Source organism: Aethalodelphis obliquidens, unplaced genomic scaffold (assembly GCF_003676395.1).
Source record: "Aethalodelphis obliquidens isolate GAN/ISIS:26980383/991018 unplaced genomic scaffold, ASM367639v1 scaffold5, whole genome shotgun sequence".
NCBI lineage: Eukaryota > Metazoa > Chordata > Mammalia > Artiodactyla > Delphinidae > Aethalodelphis > Aethalodelphis obliquidens.
In genome coordinates, this window is record NW_020837949.1 from 75,016,360 (window position 1) to 75,035,997 (window position 19,638).

Sequence of the window (19,638 nt, forward strand, 5' to 3'; positions counted from 1 at the left end):
AGAAAGAAAGAAAGAAAGAAAGAAAGAAAGAAAGAAAGAAAGAAAGAAAGAAAGAAAGAAAGAAAGAGAAAGTGAAAGAGAGAGACAGAGAAAGGGAGAAAGAAAGAGAGAGAAAAAGAAAGGAAGGAAGAAAGAAGGAGGGAAGGAAGGGGGGGGAGAGAGAGAGGGAGGGAGGGAGAAAGAGTGAGAGAGAGAAAGGAAGAAATTTTTATGGCAGATTGCCAGGAATTTTATGTCTGCTAAATCTAAGAATAAAGACCAGGACTTGTGTTTTTGACTGACTTTAGAATTTCATTTTTCTAACAAATTTTGCATTTTATAAAATGTCAGTGATTGATTAGAAATTTAAAAACCTCATCCTTGGGACTTCTCTGGCAGTCCAGTGGTTAAGACTCCACGCTCCCAATGTAGGGGACCTGTGCTCGATCCCTGGTTGGGGAACGTAAGATCCCACATACCACACAGTGTGGCCAAAATACAAAACAATAAAACAAACAAACAGAAAACTCATCCTTCCATGAAGCTGGGGAAGGAATAACCTAGAGCAGTAATTCTCAGTGGAGAAAACCTGACCACTTCGGGGGTGGTTTTAGAAAGCTGTGGGTCCTTTGGGGTGGGGGAAGAGGGCCTCACGAACACTGGACGGGCAGAGACCAGATATGTCACACATCCTGATTTGTGCAGGACAGCCTCACACAGCGGAGGCACCCCAGCCCTGCACAGCTCTTCAAGGTCCTTGACATATATATACATAAAAAGCCCATTTTTTCTGAGCATATACCCTTAGTATTTATTGCTCAGTTTTAATATATATTCTATCTTCCAAAACTGCAACCACCATGTAAATCAATATACAATTATATTTTGACCTGCTTATCACCACTATAGAAAACCACTTAACTGAGAGCAACACAACGTCGAGTCACCCATGTCATACCTGTATATTATTAGCACCAGTACTGGTCTGCTGAGGATTATTCTATAATAATACAAGTACTGTACAAGTACTTGATTATTTCACTGTGCCTCAAGCTCTGGTCATGCCCAAGTGTTTATGTACTGAAAAATTACTTTGTATAAACGAATTCCCTTTTATTTCTTCTTTCTGGTATGTCTAGGACATTATATTGATTTTTAAATTTTAATTTTAAAGATTTAAATACATATATAATTATATTTTCTGTGAATTTCACTTCAGGACTGTAATTGGGACATTAGAAAATGTTTGTTAAAAAGAGGATGCAGGGGAATTCCCTGGTGTTCCAGTGGTTAAGACTCGGGCTTTCACTGCCGCCGACCCAGTTTCAATCCCTGATCGGGGAACTAAGATCCCACAGGCCGTACGGTGCGGCCAAAAAAAATAAAATAAGCAATAAAAGCAAGCAAGCAAACAACCAAAAAGAGGGTGCAGGTCTGAGAGTTGAAAATGCAAGTCTCTTTATGTAAATATCTCAGTGTTCATTATAGGTCAAACATAGTAAGAAATTACAGTATATCTAAATAAAAACATACTGATGAAGTTAGTGTTGCAAGTCATAAATAGACTTGCAGGGGAAGTGAGAGGTCACATTCTTATTTTTACATATGAGATGACAAAACTACTGCAGTTTAAAAAGGGGGCTTTAGGGTCAGGTTGCCAGGTCTGAATTCCACTCATCCAATGTTAGCTGTAAAACCTAGGCAAGTCTCTCCAGTTCTCAGCTACCTCCCCTCCACTCCCTAAAGTCAGGATAGCACTATTTCCTTTCGGTATCTAGGGTTGGCTGGATGAATCAAATGAGACTCCTTCTGAAGAGTTTAGCATCCTGTCCTGCCCATGGTCAGGACTCCCCACGGGTATGCTATTAAGCTGATCTAAAACTTAAAGGCAGAGTAGTAAAGAAAAGAGGGGAATAAGAGCTAGGAATGTAATTGTGAGCCTAAAAATGAGTGAAAATGGACAAATCAAATATAGGACTTGTTAAAAAGAAAAAAGACTGAAATATCAATTCACTACCATCAATCCAACTAAGCTAATTAAACGATTTTAACTCTTTTTACACATACTTGTACATGGAGGAAGTGTAACACAAAACAACATTAGACCAAGAAAGAATCTATCAAGATGAACACTGATCTCTATTTGGGTTATGGTCATGTTCTGAAAAGCATCATATGACTTCATCGGTTCAACTAATACTTACTGAACACCTCCTTTTGTGTGTAAGAACCAACAACTGAGGAATCCTGAGAAGATGTCAGTGCATGTATACTACACATCTAGGGAAGACCCCAGAAAATTACAGCCTTTCTCATCCCCACATGAGAGTAACTCTAAATAGTAAGATTGTATTTTTGGGTAAGACCAAGTAGGCCATTCAGCAATACAAAAATACAAAAGGGAAAAAAATACCTCGAGGACTGAGGCAACCCTGCCTCTCTGGCTGCTGCTGCTAAAATTAGCAACAGGATGAAGAGTGCCCTGCCATTCCCACTTGGTTGACTGTTCTAAACCCCCTGCCTGGGGACTTCTCCCTCCCCCACGTTAACCCTGAATATTTTGTTCATTCATGTCAGAGGTGGGAAGCTATAGGAAAAGAGCAAAAGGGGAAGGCTTTTATAAATTTAAATGTGAAATTATCTCTCTTTTAGCCTTACACACACATCTCCAGTACTGGATCACATGGACAGTTTGAATACAAGCTTCTTTTTGTAAATGATAGCTAAGTGCCTGCTCAGCCTTAATTCAACCAAGGGTTACCTATGAGAAAAAAAAAAAAAAAACCCTTAAAGCAAGTTACTTAATAGTTACTCTATTCTTAAGAAATAAATGATTCAATATCATTTATTTCTCAAGAGATAATTTAACCTCTTGAAATTTCAAAGTAACAAGAAAACTATAAACTGAGTGGGGATAGTCTACCCTGTTTCTCCCATGGAATGAGGATAAAATCTGGACAGAATGTATGACGCAACTATTTGAAGACTCTGAAAAGTATATAAGGGACTTCCCTGGTGGCACAGTGGTTAAGAATCTGCCTGCCAATGCAGGGGACACGAGTTCCAGCCCTGGTCCAGAAAGACCCCACATGCCGTGGAGCAACTAAGCCTGTGCACAACTACTGAGCCTGCACTCTAGAGCTCGCGAGCCACAACTACTGAAGCCCACGCGCCTAGAGCCCGTGCTCCACAGCAAGAGAAGCCACCACACAATGGGAAGCCCACACACCGCAACGAAGACCCAACGCAGCCAAAAATAAACTTAAAAATAAATAAATTTATGTTTTAAAAAAAAGAAAAGTAGATGATAGCAGGTGGAGCGGGGAATTTAAAGTACCACCAAACGTGAGATGATTTATTCTGCCCTTCTTCCCTCTGGTATGCCCCAGCCTGGACTTGGGGCAGTTTAAAACTTGGAAATTGGGGCTTCCCTGGTGGCGTAGTGGTTGAGAGTCTGCCTGCCGATGCAGGGGACACGGATTCGTGCCCCGGTCCGGGACCTGTGAGCCATGGCCGCTGCGCCTGCGCATCCGGAGCCTGTGCTCTGCAATGGGAGAGGCCACAACAGTGAGAGGCCCGCATACCGCAAACAAACAAACAAACACTTGGAAATTGTTACTGAGCACAGACAGAACTCGAGGAGAAGTCCTGCAGCTCTGGCTTGAAGAGCAGGAAAGGGGTACCTAAAACTCTGATGAAGGGGAAGAACTATGGTTCCAAGGGGGTGGGTTGAATCTTATTGCTTTTTTGCCCCTGTCTTCCTGCCACTTAGCCCCAGACATGAGTGCAGTCATGAGAAGTGTACAACCAAGCAGGGTAACCAAGGCCCTATCTTTTCTGGCTGAAAAACCAGAAAGAGAAGCCCTTGAGAATCAAAGTACTAATCAGATCATGCAAAGGGAGGAGCTCAGGAAAGCAACTGCATGAAGCTGTTTAGGAAATCCTGGATTTAGCTCCAATATGCACATGCTTGCATCAGAAAACAAACAGCATACCCAAGACTTTGAGAGCAGAACCATGGGAGAGATCATCACCCAGGTCCCAAACTGGCCACCCACTGAGTGCTACTACACACAGGAGACAGAGCCAAAGAGTACTTCAAAGGCTTCAAAAATGAAGTGAAATTGGAACCATAATTCACAGAAGGCCGGCTGCAACTTGCAGCCTGAAGCCAATTGGGTCAAACTGTATTCTAAAATGAAATTATCAACATTCTCCATAGGGTTTGAACCAAGATCCAGAGTCTCATAATATTATATTCAAAATGTTCAAGGTACAATCCAAAATTACTTATATAAAGAGCTAGGAAAATCTCAACTCATAGGGGATGAGGCAATCAACAAATGCAAATGCCAAGAATGACAAAGATGTTGGAATTATCTGACAGACTTTAAAGAAACTATTATAAAAATGTTCCACAAAGGGTGAGCACTCTTGAAAAGAGCAGAAAGAAAATGTCCAAGAAACAGTAGGTATAAAAGAAATAAAAATTTAGAACCAAAACACAATAACCCTAAATAAACTCACTGGATGAACAAAATAGCAGACTGGAAACAACAAAGGAAACTGTCACTGCTCACGAAGACAGATCAATAGCAATTATTCAATCTGAACAACTGAGAGAAAAAATGCACAGAGGCTCAAAGCCCTGTGGGAAAATACCAAAAGCCTAATTTACGTTATCGGTATCTCAGAAAGACAGGAAAAAGGAAAAACACTTGCTGAACATATCTTTGAATAAATGGTTACTGAAGTGCTCACTTCAGCAGCACATATACTAAAAATTGGAACAATACAGACAAGCTCAGCATGGCCCCTGCTCAAGGATGACACACAAATCCGTGAAGCGTTCCATATTTCCTAAAGACCTAAATGTAAGGCCAGACACTATAAAACTCTTAGAGGAAAACATAGGCAGAACACTCTATGACAAAAATCACAGCAAGATCCTTTTTGACCCACCTCCTAGAGAAATGGAAATAAAAACAAAAATAAACAAATGGGACCTAATGAAACTTAAAAGCTTTTGCATAGCAAAGGAAACCATAAACAAGATGAAAAGACAACCCTCAGGATGGGAGAAAATATTTGCAAACGAAGCAACTGACAAAGGATTAATCTCCAAAATATACAAGCAGCTCATGCAGCTCAGTATCAAAAAAACAAACAACCCAATCCAAAAATGGGCAGAAGACCTAAATAGACATTTCTCCAAAGAAGTTATACAGATTGCCAACAAACACATGAAAGGATGCTCAACATCATTAATCATTAGAGAAATGCAAATCAAAACTACGATGAGATATCACCTCACACTGGTCAGAATGGCCATCATCAAAAACTCTACAAACAATAAATGCTGGAGAGGGTGTGGATAAAAGGGAACCCTCTTGCACTGTTGGTGGGAATGTAAATTGACACAGCCACTATGGAGAACAGTATGGAGGTTCCTTAAAAAACTAAATATAAAACGACCATATAACCCAGCAATCCCACTATTGGGCACATACCCTGAGAAAACCATAATTCACAAAAATAGTCATGTACCACAATGTTCATTGCAGCTCTGTTTACAATAGCCAGGACATGGAAGCAACCTAAATGTCCATCGACAGATGAATGGATAAAGAAGATGTGGCACATATATACAATGGAATATTATTCAGCCATAAAAAGAAACAAAATTGAGTTATTTGAAGTGAGTTGGATGGACCCAGAGTCTGTCATACAGAGTGAAATAAGTCAGAAAGAGAAAAACAAATACCGTATGCTAACACATATATATGGAATCTAAAAAAAAATGGTTCTCATGAACCTAGGGGCAGGACAGGAGTAAAGATGCACACGTAGAGAATGGACCTGAGGACACAGGGAAGGGGAAGGGGAAGCTGGGACAAAGTGAGAGAGTGGCATGGACTTATGTATACTACCAAATGTAAAATAGATAGCTAGTGGGAAGCAGCTGCATAGCACAGGGAGATCAGCTCACGTCTTTGTGACCACCTAGAGGGGTGGGATAGGGAGGGTGGGAGGGAGATACAAGAGGGAGGGGATATGGGGATATATGTATGCATATAGCTGATTCACTTTGTTATACAGCAGAAACTAACACAACATTGTAAAGCAATTATACATCAATAAAGATGTTAAAAAATATATATATGATTACTGAAGATTCTCCAAATTTGGCAAAAGATATAAACCTATAGATTGAAAAAGTTCAGTGAACCCCTGTGAGATAATAGAAAATACATATATTGGTCTCCCAGCCTCAACCCCTCCTCTTCCTGGCACAGAACTCCTAAAATTCTTGTAATTTCCTAAGTGATAAGAGCACTAGGTGTATCTCCTGTTCTACTGAGGAAACTCTAGGTAGGTTCTTGGATGGCTCCTGGTTGGGAGCTGGTCACCAGAAAGATCAAGCCATGATCAGAAGCCTGGAATTTTCAGCCCCGTGCCCCGTCCTCCAGAGAGGGGAGAGGCGCTGGAAATGGAGTTAATAATTGATCATGCCTACAAGAAGAAGCCTCCATAAAATCCCAAGAGTAGGAGGTTCACAGAGCTTAAAGGTGACTGAACACATCCACATAGGGAGGGTGATGTACCCCAACTCCACAGGGACAGAAGTTCCTGCACTCAGGACTCTCCCAGACCTCGCCTTATATATATCTCATTGGGCTAATCATCTGTATTTTTTATTATATCCTTTAATAAACTGGTAAATGTAAGTGAATGTTGCCCTCAGTTTTGTAAGCCACTCTAGCAAATCAGTCAAACCCAAGGAGCGAGGTCTTTGGAACCTTCTATCTATAGCTGGTTGGTCAGAAGCACAGGTGATGATAACCCAGGCTTGTGACTGACACATGCAAGGCAAGGGCAGGGTGTCGTCTTCTGGGACTACTGAGGCTACAGGCCCTTAACCTGTGGAACCTAACATTATCTCCAGGTAGAAAGTGTTAAAAATTCAGTTAAAATTGTAGGACACCCAGCTGGTGTTGCAGAGAATTGCTTGTTGAAGGGAAACATCGCCACACATTGGTGACCAGAGTGACAGAAGTGAAGTGTTCTGAGTAATAAAGGAGACACACAGGAAAAAAAAACACATAATAGGAAAGAACTGGGTTTCTCCCGACACAGGGGGAAAACTGGGTTCTTTCCCTTTACAACCTCAAACAAGATAAACCCAAAGAAATCTATCTCCAGACATATCATAAACTAACTGTTGAAAATCAAAAACAAAAAAAACCCTTGAAAGCAGCCAGAGAAAAATAACACATTACTTACCAGAAAGTGGTTCTCAACTGGGGATTATGTTGTCCCCAAGAGGATATTTGACAATGTCTGTTGACATTGTTGATAATCACAACTTGGGCAGGCAGGGAGCTGCTGGTATCTAGTAGGTAGAGACTAGAAAAAACTTAAAAGAAACACTCTACTCAACATGAAACATTTCCCAAGATATACTGTATCTGTCTAAAACAAAGATATAAAACAGGTATCAACAGATTTTAAGGAAATATAAACATATAAGGTATGTTTACGAACCATAATGGAATTAAACTAGAAGTTAATAACAAAAAGATAACTGGAAAATCTCCAATCATTTGGAAATTTAAACTACATAGTCCAAAAAAAAAAAAAAAATCCACAGGTCAAAGAGGAAGTCTCAAGGGAAATTAGAAAATATTTGGAACTGAACAAAAATTTTAAAAATACACCAAGATTTATGGGATTAAGTGCTTTAAAGGGAAATTCATAGCATCATATGTTTACATTAGAAAAAAAAGGTCTCCAATTAATAACCCAAGCTTCCAACTTAAAAAACTAGCAAAAGGAAGCACAAAATAAACCCAAAACAAGCAGAATAAATGAAATACTGAAGAGCAAAATCAATGAAAAGAAAGAAAGAAGGTAAAGATCAATGAAACCAAATGCTGTTTCTTTGGAGGAACATAAATAAATAAATTAAACCTCTGGCCAGACTGACAAAGATGATGAGAGAGACAGAGGGAAACAGAGGGGGGGCGGGGGGGGGGCAAGAGATCACAAACTACCAATATCAGGAACAGAGGAGATAACACTATAGACCCCAAGTCAATTAAAGCATAATGAGGGAATACTGCAAAACTTTACGCACCTCTATTCAACAACTTGGATGAAATGAACCAATTTTTCAGAAACTACAAATCACCAAAACTACGCAAGATAAAATAGCCAAAAAAGCCCTGTAACTATTTTCAAAGACTGAATTTGAGCTAAAAAAAAAATAAAAAGTCTTCTGAGGAAGAAATCTCTATGCTCAGGTGGTTTCACTGGCAAATGCTATCAAACGTTTAAAGAAATAACACCAACTCAGCACAACCTCTTCCAGAACACATAAGCAAGCACTTCACAAGACAGTTTGAGGGTTTGTTACCCTGATAACAAAGTCAAAGACAACACAAAAAAATAAAACTACAAACAAATATCCCTCATCAAGAGAAATACAGTAAGTTGTCAACCAAAAAGTGAGCAAACTGAATCAAGGAATATGTTCAAAGAATAAACGCCACAACCAAGTGGAATTTATCACAGGAATGTAAGATTGGTTCAATATTTGAAGAACAATATAATCCATCGTAGTAACAGCCTAAAACAAATGTATGCTCATATCAATTTTTGCAGAAAAAGCATTTGACACAAACCAACATTCACTCATTATAAAGACGGTCAGCAAACTAGGAATATAAATAATATCCTCAACCACATAAAGGGCATCTACAAAAACCCTACAGCTAACATTTTACTTAAAGGTCAAAGACTGGATGTTTTCTCACAAAGGGTAAGAAAAAGGCAAGGATGTCTACTCTCATTCAAAGAACTCGGGCAGTGTAACAAGGCAAGAAAAGGAAACAAAAGGCATATAGATTGGAAAAGAAGTGAAACTATGCCAACTTGCAATGACATGATTGTCTAAGTAGAAAATTTCACACAATCTATTAAGAAAACAAACTTTTAGGGAAATTCCCTGGCGGTCCAGGGGTTAGGACTCAGAGCTTTCACTTCCAGGGCCCGGGTTCAATCCCTGCTCAGGGAACTAAAGTCCCAAGCCTTGCAGAGCAGCCAACAAAATATAACATTTTTTTTTAAACTTTTAGAACTAATTAGTTTAGCATCAATGTAAATATACTTAACATTGCTGAACAATATGCTTTAAAATGGTTAGTATAGTGAATTTTATGTGTACTTTACAGTTTAAAATAAAAAATCATTTATAACAGCAGGCCCCCCCAATTTAAATACATAGGTATGAATCTCACAAAACACATGTAGGACTTGTTGACTTCCAGCAGAATTTTTAGAACGAAAAACTGGTTCTAAAATATATATGGAAAGGCAAAGTAACTAGAATAGCTATAACAATTTGAAAAAGAATAAGGTTAGAAGAATAACACTACCCAATTTTAAGACTTACTATTTAAAGCCACAGCTGCCAAGAAAGTATAGTATTGACAAAGGGATAGCATATAAATCAACGGAGCAAAACAGAATCCAGAAATATTCACACAAACATGGCCAAATGATTTGTGACAAAAATGCAAAGGCAATTCAATGGAGAAAGGACAGTCTTTTCAACACACTGTGTTGGATTAACTAGACATCGATATGCAAAAAAAATGTGTCTGCCTAAGCCTCACACATTATACAAAAATTAATACAAAATGCATCATAGGTATAAATGTAAAACATAAGGCTAGGGACTTCCCTGGTGGCGCAGTGGTTAAGAACCCTCCTGCCAATGCAGGGGACATGGGTTTGAGCCCTGGTCCGGGAAGATCCCACATGCCATGGAGCAACTAAGCCGGTGCGCCACAACTGCTGAGTCTGTGCTCTAGAGCCTGCGAGCCACAACTACTGAGCCCACGTGCCACAACTACTTACTGAAGCCCGCACGCCTAGAGCCCGTGCTCTGCAACAAGAGAAGCTACCACAATGAGAAGCCTGCACACCGCAGTGAATAGTAGCCCCTTCTGGCCGCACCTAGGGAAAGCCTGCGTGCAGCAACGATGACCCAACGCAGCCAAAAATAAATAAATTTAGATTTAAAAAAAAAAAAATATAAGGCTATAAAACTTCACAACAGGAGAAAACTTTCATAGGCTAGATTTAAGTACAGTTTTTAGACAACACACCAAAAGTACTATACAAAAAGGGGGGATGGTCGAAATAAATAAATTGGACTTCATTAAAGTTTAAAACTTTTGTTCTGATAAAGAAAATGATAAGGGAATGGGAAGAATTACTCATCAGGAGAAAATATCTGCAAATCACATAGTTGACTAAAGACTTGTATCCATGACAGATGAAGAACTCTCAAAACCCAATAATAAGAAAACAACCCAATTAAGTAGCAAAAGAGGTAACCAGACATTTCAAAGAGGATATGCAGAAGATAATTAGTACATGAAAAAATGCTCAACAGGTGGCGCAGTGGTTGAGAGTCCAGCTGCCGATGCAGGGGACACGGGTTCGTGCCCCGGTCTGGGAAGATCCCACATGCTGCGGAGCGGCTGGGCCCGTGAGCCATGGCCGCTGAGCCTGCACGTCCGGAGCCTGTGCTCCGCAACGGGAGAGGCCACAACAGTGAGAGGCCTGTGTGCCGCAAAAAAAAAAAAAAAAAATGCTCAACATCATTAGCCATTACAGAAATGTAAATAAACCAAAATGAGATACCACTACACATCTATTAGAGTAGCTAAAATAAAAAACATCAACAATACCAAATGCTGGTGATGATGCTGACCATCTGGATCACTCAAAAATTACTGGTGGGATAGATACACTACCAAATGTAAAATAGGTAGCTAGTGGGAAGCAGCCGCATGGCACAGGGAGATAGCTCGGTGCTTTGTGACCACCTAGAGGGGTGGGATAGGTAGGGTGGGAGGGAGGGAGATGCAAGAGGGAAGAGATATGGGAACATATGTATATTTATAACTGATTCACTTTGTTGTAAAGCAGAAACTAACACACCATTGTAAAGCAATTATACTCCAATAAAGATGTTAAAAAAAATTACTGGTGGGAATGTAAAAATGGTACAGCCACTTTGGAGATGAGTTTGTCAGTTTCTTATAAAGTTAAACATATTTATCATATGACACACACCAACTCTTTATTTGTTGGTGGGGGCAGCAAGTAAAACACCCCCAAGGTTACCATGGGGGTGTTTTTTTTGGTGCAATAGGATTATCCTATATCCTGACTGCGATGGCAGAACACAAATATATACATGTTAAAACGCAAAGAAATTTCTACCCCCCAAAAAGGCCATTTTCAAGCATATTTAATTCCATACTTTTTTTATAATAAGCCAGTCGGCAGGATGACATCAAGAACATGATAGACACCATTGTAAAGCAATTATACTCCAATAAAGATGTTTAAAAAAAAAAAAAGAACATGATAGAGTCATAAAGAAAAACAACAAGACTAACATCTTCCTCACCCTGTAACCCAAGTCTCTATAACATACTGTCCTGTCTGAATCCTGAAGACTCCCTTTTTCTAGGATGAACAAATCAGGGGCCCCCAGTTTACCTGAATGGCATGCCACTTTCAATGGATTTAAATACTCAATTATTTTGAAGGATGTTAAGAGAGATTTCCTATCTAGCAGTTTACCTGTATCTGACAGAGTATTGTAAGCTTTCCTGACCATCAATCTTTTTTTTTTTTAATAACTTTATTTATCTTTGACTGCATTGGGTCTTCATTGCTGTACACGGCTTTCTCTAGTTGCGGCGAGACAGGGCTACTCTTCACTGAGGTGCACACGCGTCACATTGTGGTGGCTTCTCTTGTTGCAGAGCGTGGGCTCTAGGCATGTGGGCTCAGTAGTTGTGGCTCGCGGGTTCTAGAGCTCAGGCTCAGTAGTTGTGGCACACGGGCTTAGCTGCTCCACGGCATGTGGGATCTTCCCCAACCAGGGCTCGAACCCCTGTCCCCTTCATTGGCAGGCAGATTCTTAACCACTGTACCACCAGGGAAGTCCCTGACCATCAATCTTAAAGCTTCTTCTTTAAAATCAGGCTTATTTCCCTCCATTTTCTTCTTGGACTCAGTAACTTATCCCTATTTTGGTTATCAAATGAGCCCTATATTCATCCTTAAAATACACTCAATCTGAGTTTCCAATGAAAGTATTTAAGTTAAATTCCCTTAAAGAGAAGGAAAGGGGTCTCAATGATGAAAACAGAGCTCCTGTGAAGAAGGTAAAAAAATAAAAGTTACCTACAACCCTATCACACCACTGTTAGTGTCTTGACTTTTGCCCTTCTGGGTTGTCCTTTTATGTGTGTTCTTAAATGGTTTATATGAGTAAATTAAACATTCTAATTTTTTCAGTATTTTGAAATAGTTGACTCATTTTCTCCTTAAACTGAAGTTTTCAATATTGTTTTCGTTTGTTCGTTTGTTTTTTGTTTATTTATTTTTTTGGCCACGCCATGCAGCTTGTGGGATCTTAATTCCCTGACCAGGGATTGAACCCAGAACACCGCAGTTAAAGTGCCGAATCCTAACCACTGGACCGCCAGGGAATTCCCTTCACTATTGTTTAAAGAAGAAACCCTCACTGTGGGGGGGCGGGAGAGAGACACAAATGTCCCATTAAATTATAGGTTAACTCACACCTCATTTTGATATCCACTGAGTTTGATCCACTATTGTACACATCACAGTGTTAATAGAACAAAACTCACATTTGATTCAGTCCAGCTGCTCTCTAATAGGCGTCACAAGAAGCAAAAACTTCAGTGTGGGACTCGGAGTTTTGTTTTGTTTAAATGTACTTCTGTGCTTTCAAAAACAGGAAGAAAAAAAAAGTTGAGGGAGAGAGAAAAGGGAAGCATGTAGGAGGGCAAGAAGCACCATGCCGTTTCCCCCCTACTTTGCCCTATGCATCTCTTCCATTTGGCTATTCCTGACTTGGATCCTTCATAATAAACTGGTAACCGTAGCAAGAGGTAGGAGAAAGAAGCGGAGAAAGGGGAGGGAGAGCCCAAAGTACTGTGTAGGACACAAGGATGATTTTTAACCTTATTCCTAAATCATCTTTGATCCCACCAAAGTTTTTGTTTGTTTGTCTGTTTTCTGTTTGGGGGTGTTTTTTTTTTCTTGGCCTCCTTTTTCAGCTCGTGCTACTTCGTAGTCTACTTGGTTTATGAATGCCTTCTTCTAAATTACCTGAATGCCCTTCTAGAATAAAGTGTATGATTACAATTCGACTTGTTATTCTACCACTCATTCTTCGAAAAGTTTTATGCCAAGTGATGCCAGGCACTGAGGATAAGATAGTCTCCTGTGGCATAAGAAATACATATCTGGTCTTTGTCCCTGGTTCCTGACAGAGCTCCTAAATCCCATAGTTTCCTGAATGATAGGAGTGACAAGAGTGTCTTTTATTCTGACGAGGCAACTCTCAGTAGGCCCCTAGATAGCTTCAGGATGAAGGTCTGGTCGTCAGAAAGACTAAGGCACAATTGGAGGTTTGGAACTTACATCCTCACTTCTCCACGTCTGGGAAGAAGAGAGGGGCTGGAGACTGAATTAATCACTAATGGTCAGTGATTTAACCAATCACACATATGTACGGAAGTCTCCATAGAAACCTAAAAAGACTGGGTTCGGAGAGCTTCTGGGCTGGTGAATATGCGGCAATGTGGGGAGAATGGGCAACGGAGAGGGCATGGAAGCTCCACGCCCCTTTCCCATACCTTACCCTATGCACCTCTTCCACTTGGCTGTTCCTGAGTTGTACCCTTTATAGTAAATTATAGTAGTAGTAAGTAAGGCACTTTTCCTGAGTTCTGTGAGCCATTCTAGTGAATTACCAAGGGGAGTGGGAGCCTTGTGGGACCCTCCATCCAGATTTATAGTCAGCCAGGCAAAAAGGTGAGGAGACTTGGCATCCCACTGCACCTGGCACCTGAAACGAGGGCAGTCCTGCGAGACAGAACCCTTAACCTGTGGCATCTGACACTAAATCCGATAGTTAGCATCAGAATTGAATTGAATTGCAGGACACCTAGTTGTTGCTGGAGGGTCAGAGAAGTGGTATTGGAGAAGACACCATGTATCTGATATCAGAAATGCTGTCAATGAAAACGACAAAGGTCCTCTCTCTCGATGTTCTCAATCAGGCCGACAAGGCTCTTACTTCACACTTAGGTTACCATTTTGCACAGAAAAGAACAAGGGTAAGTATTTTTAAGGCTCTTGAGAGTTTAAAACAAAGATCTACTGGATCATGTGCAGAAAAAAGATTTAAAGTTTAAAAATGTTTAAAGTTTTTTAAAAGTCACTTTGGCTGTTTGGCCATGGAGCACTGAAATCTGGATAACTACTACACTATCTCCCACCCACTAGTAGTTAACTTCTTTTCCTCTCAGTCTTTATTCATGGGATCGCACGTATTCCTAATCGCCAATCTAAACAGAAACAGATTGGTGCTTTGTGACTATCTAGATGGGTGGCATGGGGTGGGAAGGAGGTCCAAGAGGGAGGGGATATAGGTATACATACAGCTGATTCACTTCATTGTACAGCAGAAACTAACACAACATTGTAAAACAATTTTACTCCAATTAAAAAAAAAAGAGAGAGAGAGAAAGAGACACGGGGCTCTGTGCACACAGAGGATAGGCCATGTGAGGACACAGTGAGAAGGCAGTCACCTGAAAGCCAGAGAAAGGCAAGAATCCAATCCTGTTGACACCTTGATCTTGGACTTCCAGACTCCAGAACTGTGAGAGAATAAGCTTCTCTTGTTTAAGTCAAAAAAAAAAAAAAAAAAAAGCCAGAAACAGAGATTTACCAATTATTTCTTCTTTAATCTCCCATGACTTCAAGTGAATACTGCTGAAACCAAAAACCTCTTTTTTTATGACCTTTCCTATTTACAACCATAAGTAATCTGTTTGTGGTTGTGGATAGTTTAATGTAATTCAGACAGAAAGGACCAATTGTTTTCATTTGAAGAGTTACAGGACTCATTTGCAGATTATGAAATTGAAAGAGCAATTTCACAACTTGGCACTAACACAGAATCTTAAAATTAGTGCTCAGGCACCCCTAAAGATGATTTTAAAGCTTGAGAACACACAACAGTAGCCCTCCATGGCCACCCCTCCATAGGCTGGTTGTGCCTATAGGCTGTTTTTCCCATTTACAGCTGGTGAGATGCTTTAATTGGTTGATGTACGACTGACTCCTCTACAGGGTGGTGGCCATGGGTACAGGAAAGCGCACCAAAGGCAGCATGGGGTGGGGTGGGGGGACCTTAAGGACACCGGGTGTCCTGTGGCCAGAGAGCAAAAGGGAGGAAAGTGAAGGATAACCTCAAGGCTAAGCCCACATGACCTAAGTCATATTAAATTTCACAGAGAAAGCAAAGCGATGATTCGAGAGGCAAAAAAATCGGTTTTAGACACCTTAAATTCAATGGGTATTCAAGTGAATGCTTGCTTCCAAGTAGAAAACAAAAACAGTAGGAACAAATGGAACTTCTAAGAGAGGAAAAACAAAGGGTGCACAGATTTGTTCACATTTAAGAATGGAGAAGCACATGTTGGGGAATAATACACAAGAGTAACCATGACTAAAACCAGCAGGGAAAGGAACTGAGGGCATAAATGCTGCAAAGAAAATGAACAACCGGGACTTCCCTGGTGGTCCAGACTCTGCGCTTCCAGTGCAGGGGGCCCAGGTTCAATCCCTGGTCAGGGAACTAGATCCCGCATGCCGCAACTAAAAGATCCCGCACACAGCAACGAATATCCCGCACGCCACAACTAAAAGATCCCGTACACAGCAACGAATATCCCGCACGCCACAACTAAAAGATCCCGTACACAGCAACGAATATCCCGCACGCCACAACTAAGATGTGGCGCAGCCAATTAATTAACTGATTAATTAGTATTTTTAAAAAAGAAAGAAAATGAACAACCAAGGAAATACCAACACACGTAGTCCCAGGAGGAGCACGATCACACTGTGATCTCTAAATACCATTTCCCAAGAAAGCAGGCTTTTTGAAGAAAGGGCCGATTCCACCCCTTGAAACAGGAAATGTACGTGACAAACCTGGAATTTCTTAAACCAACCATCAGGGAAGCTATCGACTATTGAGGAAGCATCAAAAGGACAGGCCTCTCAGGAGCGGATAATTTCAGTATCAATAAGAATGATTCCAGGCACTGCATTGGTGGCGCCGTGGTTAAGAATCTGCCTGCCAATGCAGGGGACACGGTTTCGAGCCCTGATCCGGGAAGATCCCACATGCCACACAGCAACTAAGCCCGTGCACCACAACTACCGAGCCTGTGCTCTAGAGCCTGTGCGCCACAACTCCTGAGCCCATGTGACACAACTACTGAAGCCCGCGAGCCTAGAGCCCATGCTCCGCAACAAGAGAAGCCACTGCAACGAGAAGCCCACACACTGCAACGAAGAGCAGCCCCACTCGCTGCAACTAGAGAAAGCCCGCATGCAACAATGAAGACCCAACGTGGCCAAAAATAAATAAATAAATAATTTAAAAAAGAATGCTTCCAGTAATTCTGAAACCCAAGTGTGTTTAAACTCATTAGCTCATAGTTACACAAAAACTCATTGATTCCAAAACAAAAACAACTCATTGGTTACCCTTGTAGGATGCCAAGGCACCCAATATTTATAAGGTAGTAAATAAGTGGAAAGAATCAAGTATTTTTCCTATCTCTCTTACACAAACTGTACTTCAGTAGAGTAATTCAACAGCTTGAAAGGACAAGTTCCTCTTTACAAACATTAGCATTCTGACTAATACATGAAGAAATTGTAGAATTAGAGTATTACCATCCTGCAGCCACACGATAATGAATCTAAGCAATGATCAATGGCATTTCATAACCCAAAGACAGGCATTATGGACCTCCTGATATAAGAATACAGCACCACCTATTACTTTGTCTTGTGCAAACAAACCAAAAGTGAACTTGAGTCTAATCCAAGTCCCACAAGGGTCAGAGGAACATGGTAAGTCACCACACATGGATGTAGTTCAGCAAAGTAAGAATGGGGAACATTCTGCAGAATAAACCAACTTCAACAAATACACTACACCCTCCCCCGCACCCAAAAAAAAAAGACATACCTATTGATTAAAAGTCTTGAAAAATATCTTATTTGGATCCTGACTCAAATAGTTTTTTTAAAAAAGATAATCAAGGAAATATGAATGATTAGATTTGATATGTGAGAGTTACTATTCATTTAATACATTTATTTTTTAAAGAGACTGTTATGGGTTGAACTGTGTCTTCCCCAAAATTCACAGAACGGAGTCTTAATTCCTAGCACCACAGCTCGACTATATTTGGAGACAGGGTCTTTACAGAGGTAGTCAAGGTCATTAGGGTGGTCCCTAATCCAGTAGAGCTGGTGTCCTTATAAAAAGGAGAAATTTGGACACAGACACACACAGCAGCAACACCACATGAAGGGTGGATTTACACTGTCGCAAACCAAGGAACTACCCAGAGAGAGAGAGGCCTCAAACAAATCTTTCTCTCACAGCCCTCAGCAGGAACCCAATGTGCTGACATCTTGTTATCAGACTTCTAGCCTCCAGAACTACGAGATTAAAAGTTTGTTGTTTAAGCCACCCAGTTTGTGGTGCTTTGTTCAGCAGCCCTAGCAAACTAATTTGGAGACATTTAACTTTTAGGGATGCATTCAGTATTTACTGAATTAAGTGACGTGATGTCTAGGATGTACTTTATGTACAGTAGTCTGGGAAAGGTTGAAGAGGTTAGCGTTATTAAAAAGAAAAGAGACTGGCTATATATTGATAATGGTTGAAACTGAGTGTCATTATATTAGCCTTTCTTTTTGTTTATGTCTGATATTTTCCATAATAAAAAGTTTAAATAAAGGGCATAGAGATCTTTGAGATGACCATCCCAGAAGAACTATAAAGCACAGGACACAAGTCCAGGCATTGAGTGCAAGGGCATGGTAAACACGGGGAGACAGCAGATTAGGAGCAGAAATACGTGCCGTGTGCACCACTCACCTAGGGGTCACAGGGAAATACTGGTATTCTCCAAACCCCTTGCACCAGCTCATCTCTCATGAAGCAAAGCCTGACCCATCCCAGAGCAACGATGCATGAAGAACTCTACCACCCTCGGTTCTCTAAATGGAACAGTTTACCAATAACTTCCGCAAATAACCTGTCCAAGCCCATTCATCACTCATAACCACATATTTCCTCCAGACCTAGGGAGGATCCAGTTTCTATTGGGTTCACTGTCCAGCCTTCAGGGGCATGGTGAAAGCAAATAAATGATGATAATTTTAAGAAATAGAAACTTACCTTTCAGGGGAAGTGTTCTGTTTGAGTAACCTGATTAAGAGCAGAAACTCTACCACTTTCCAGCTGCATGACCCTGGGCAAGTTACTTCACCTCTCTGACCTCAGCTGCCTCATCTGTAAAATGGGGACATGGGACTGTGGTGAAGATTAAAACAAGTTAATTCAGCACCCGGCACATTAGTGCTCAGTAAGAGTCAGCTATTTATTGGCCAGTGCTCAGAGTCAGGCCATGGAGAAGAAAGATCACCTATCAGTGTCAACGGTCTCATACTTGTTGTAAAAGTTCCTTCAAAATGACTTGACAGAGATCAACTACTTCTAACAACTGTTCATACTCAAATTCACTGAAGCCATGGTGATCTTCAAACAGTGCAACAAAACCTCTTCTTTCAGATTCCTGGACCCAATTCCAAAGTGTGGAGGGGTGGTGTTCCCACACCACCAATAAACAACTCTTAGATATTAGATGCACGTCTCACAATCCAACTCATTTCTGACACTATCTACGTGACACTATCTACCTGGAGATAGAACCTGGTTAAGGGTTCAGTCCCGTAAGACTGCCCTCCACCCTTCAGAAGCCAAATGCAAGCCCAGGCTGTCACGTGTACTTCAGACCAAACAACTACAGACAGGAGGTTCCAACAAGCCCTCCCTGGGTCTGATTAATTTACTAGAGAAGCTCAAAGAGCTCACAGAAACATTTTACTTACTGGATCACCAGAATATAGTTTAGGAACAGCCGGACGGAAGAGGTGCCTAGGGCAAGGTGTGAGGGAAGGGTGTGCAGCTTCCATGCTCTCTCGAGCGCACCATTCACTCCACACTTTACCACTTTCCCCACATGTTCACCAACTAGGAAGCTCTCTAAATCCAGTCCTTTGGGGTTTTTATGAGGCTTCATTACATAGGTATGATTGATTAATCATTCGCATTGGCAACTAATTCAACCTCCAGCACCCTCTCCCGTCCCCGGAGGCAGGGGTGGGTGACAGCACACTGTGACTCAAAGTTCTAACCCTCTAATCACCTGGTCAGTAGCTCTTACCCTTAAGCGGTTTCCAAAAGTCATATCATTAACTTAACGAAAGACACCTTCATCATCTCACCACTTACGAAATTCCAAGGGTTTTAAGGAGCTCTGGGTCAGAAACGGACCAAGAGCAAATATATATTTTTATTATAAACCACAATATCACACCTGCACCCAAGGGATTCCCTGGGGGCCAAAGAGGGAACCAGCAGGCAAGGTTCTA

The 19,638-nt window shown here is 40.9% G+C and overlaps 1 protein-coding gene and 1 non-coding gene across 2 annotated transcripts in view; one reads left to right on the forward strand and one right to left on the reverse strand.

Annotated features, from left to right (window-relative positions):
* Nucleotides 1-19,638, reverse strand: part of IGF2BP3 (insulin like growth factor 2 mRNA binding protein 3) — a 138,436-nt gene that overhangs the window by 73,010 nt on the left and 45,788 nt on the right. The gene's annotated exons all lie outside the window — the stretch shown is intronic.
* Nucleotides 4,733-4,840, forward strand: LOC113618632 (U6 spliceosomal RNA). Its single transcript, XR_003432066.1, has one exon. It is a non-coding gene; the product is annotated as a U6 spliceosomal RNA (small nuclear RNA).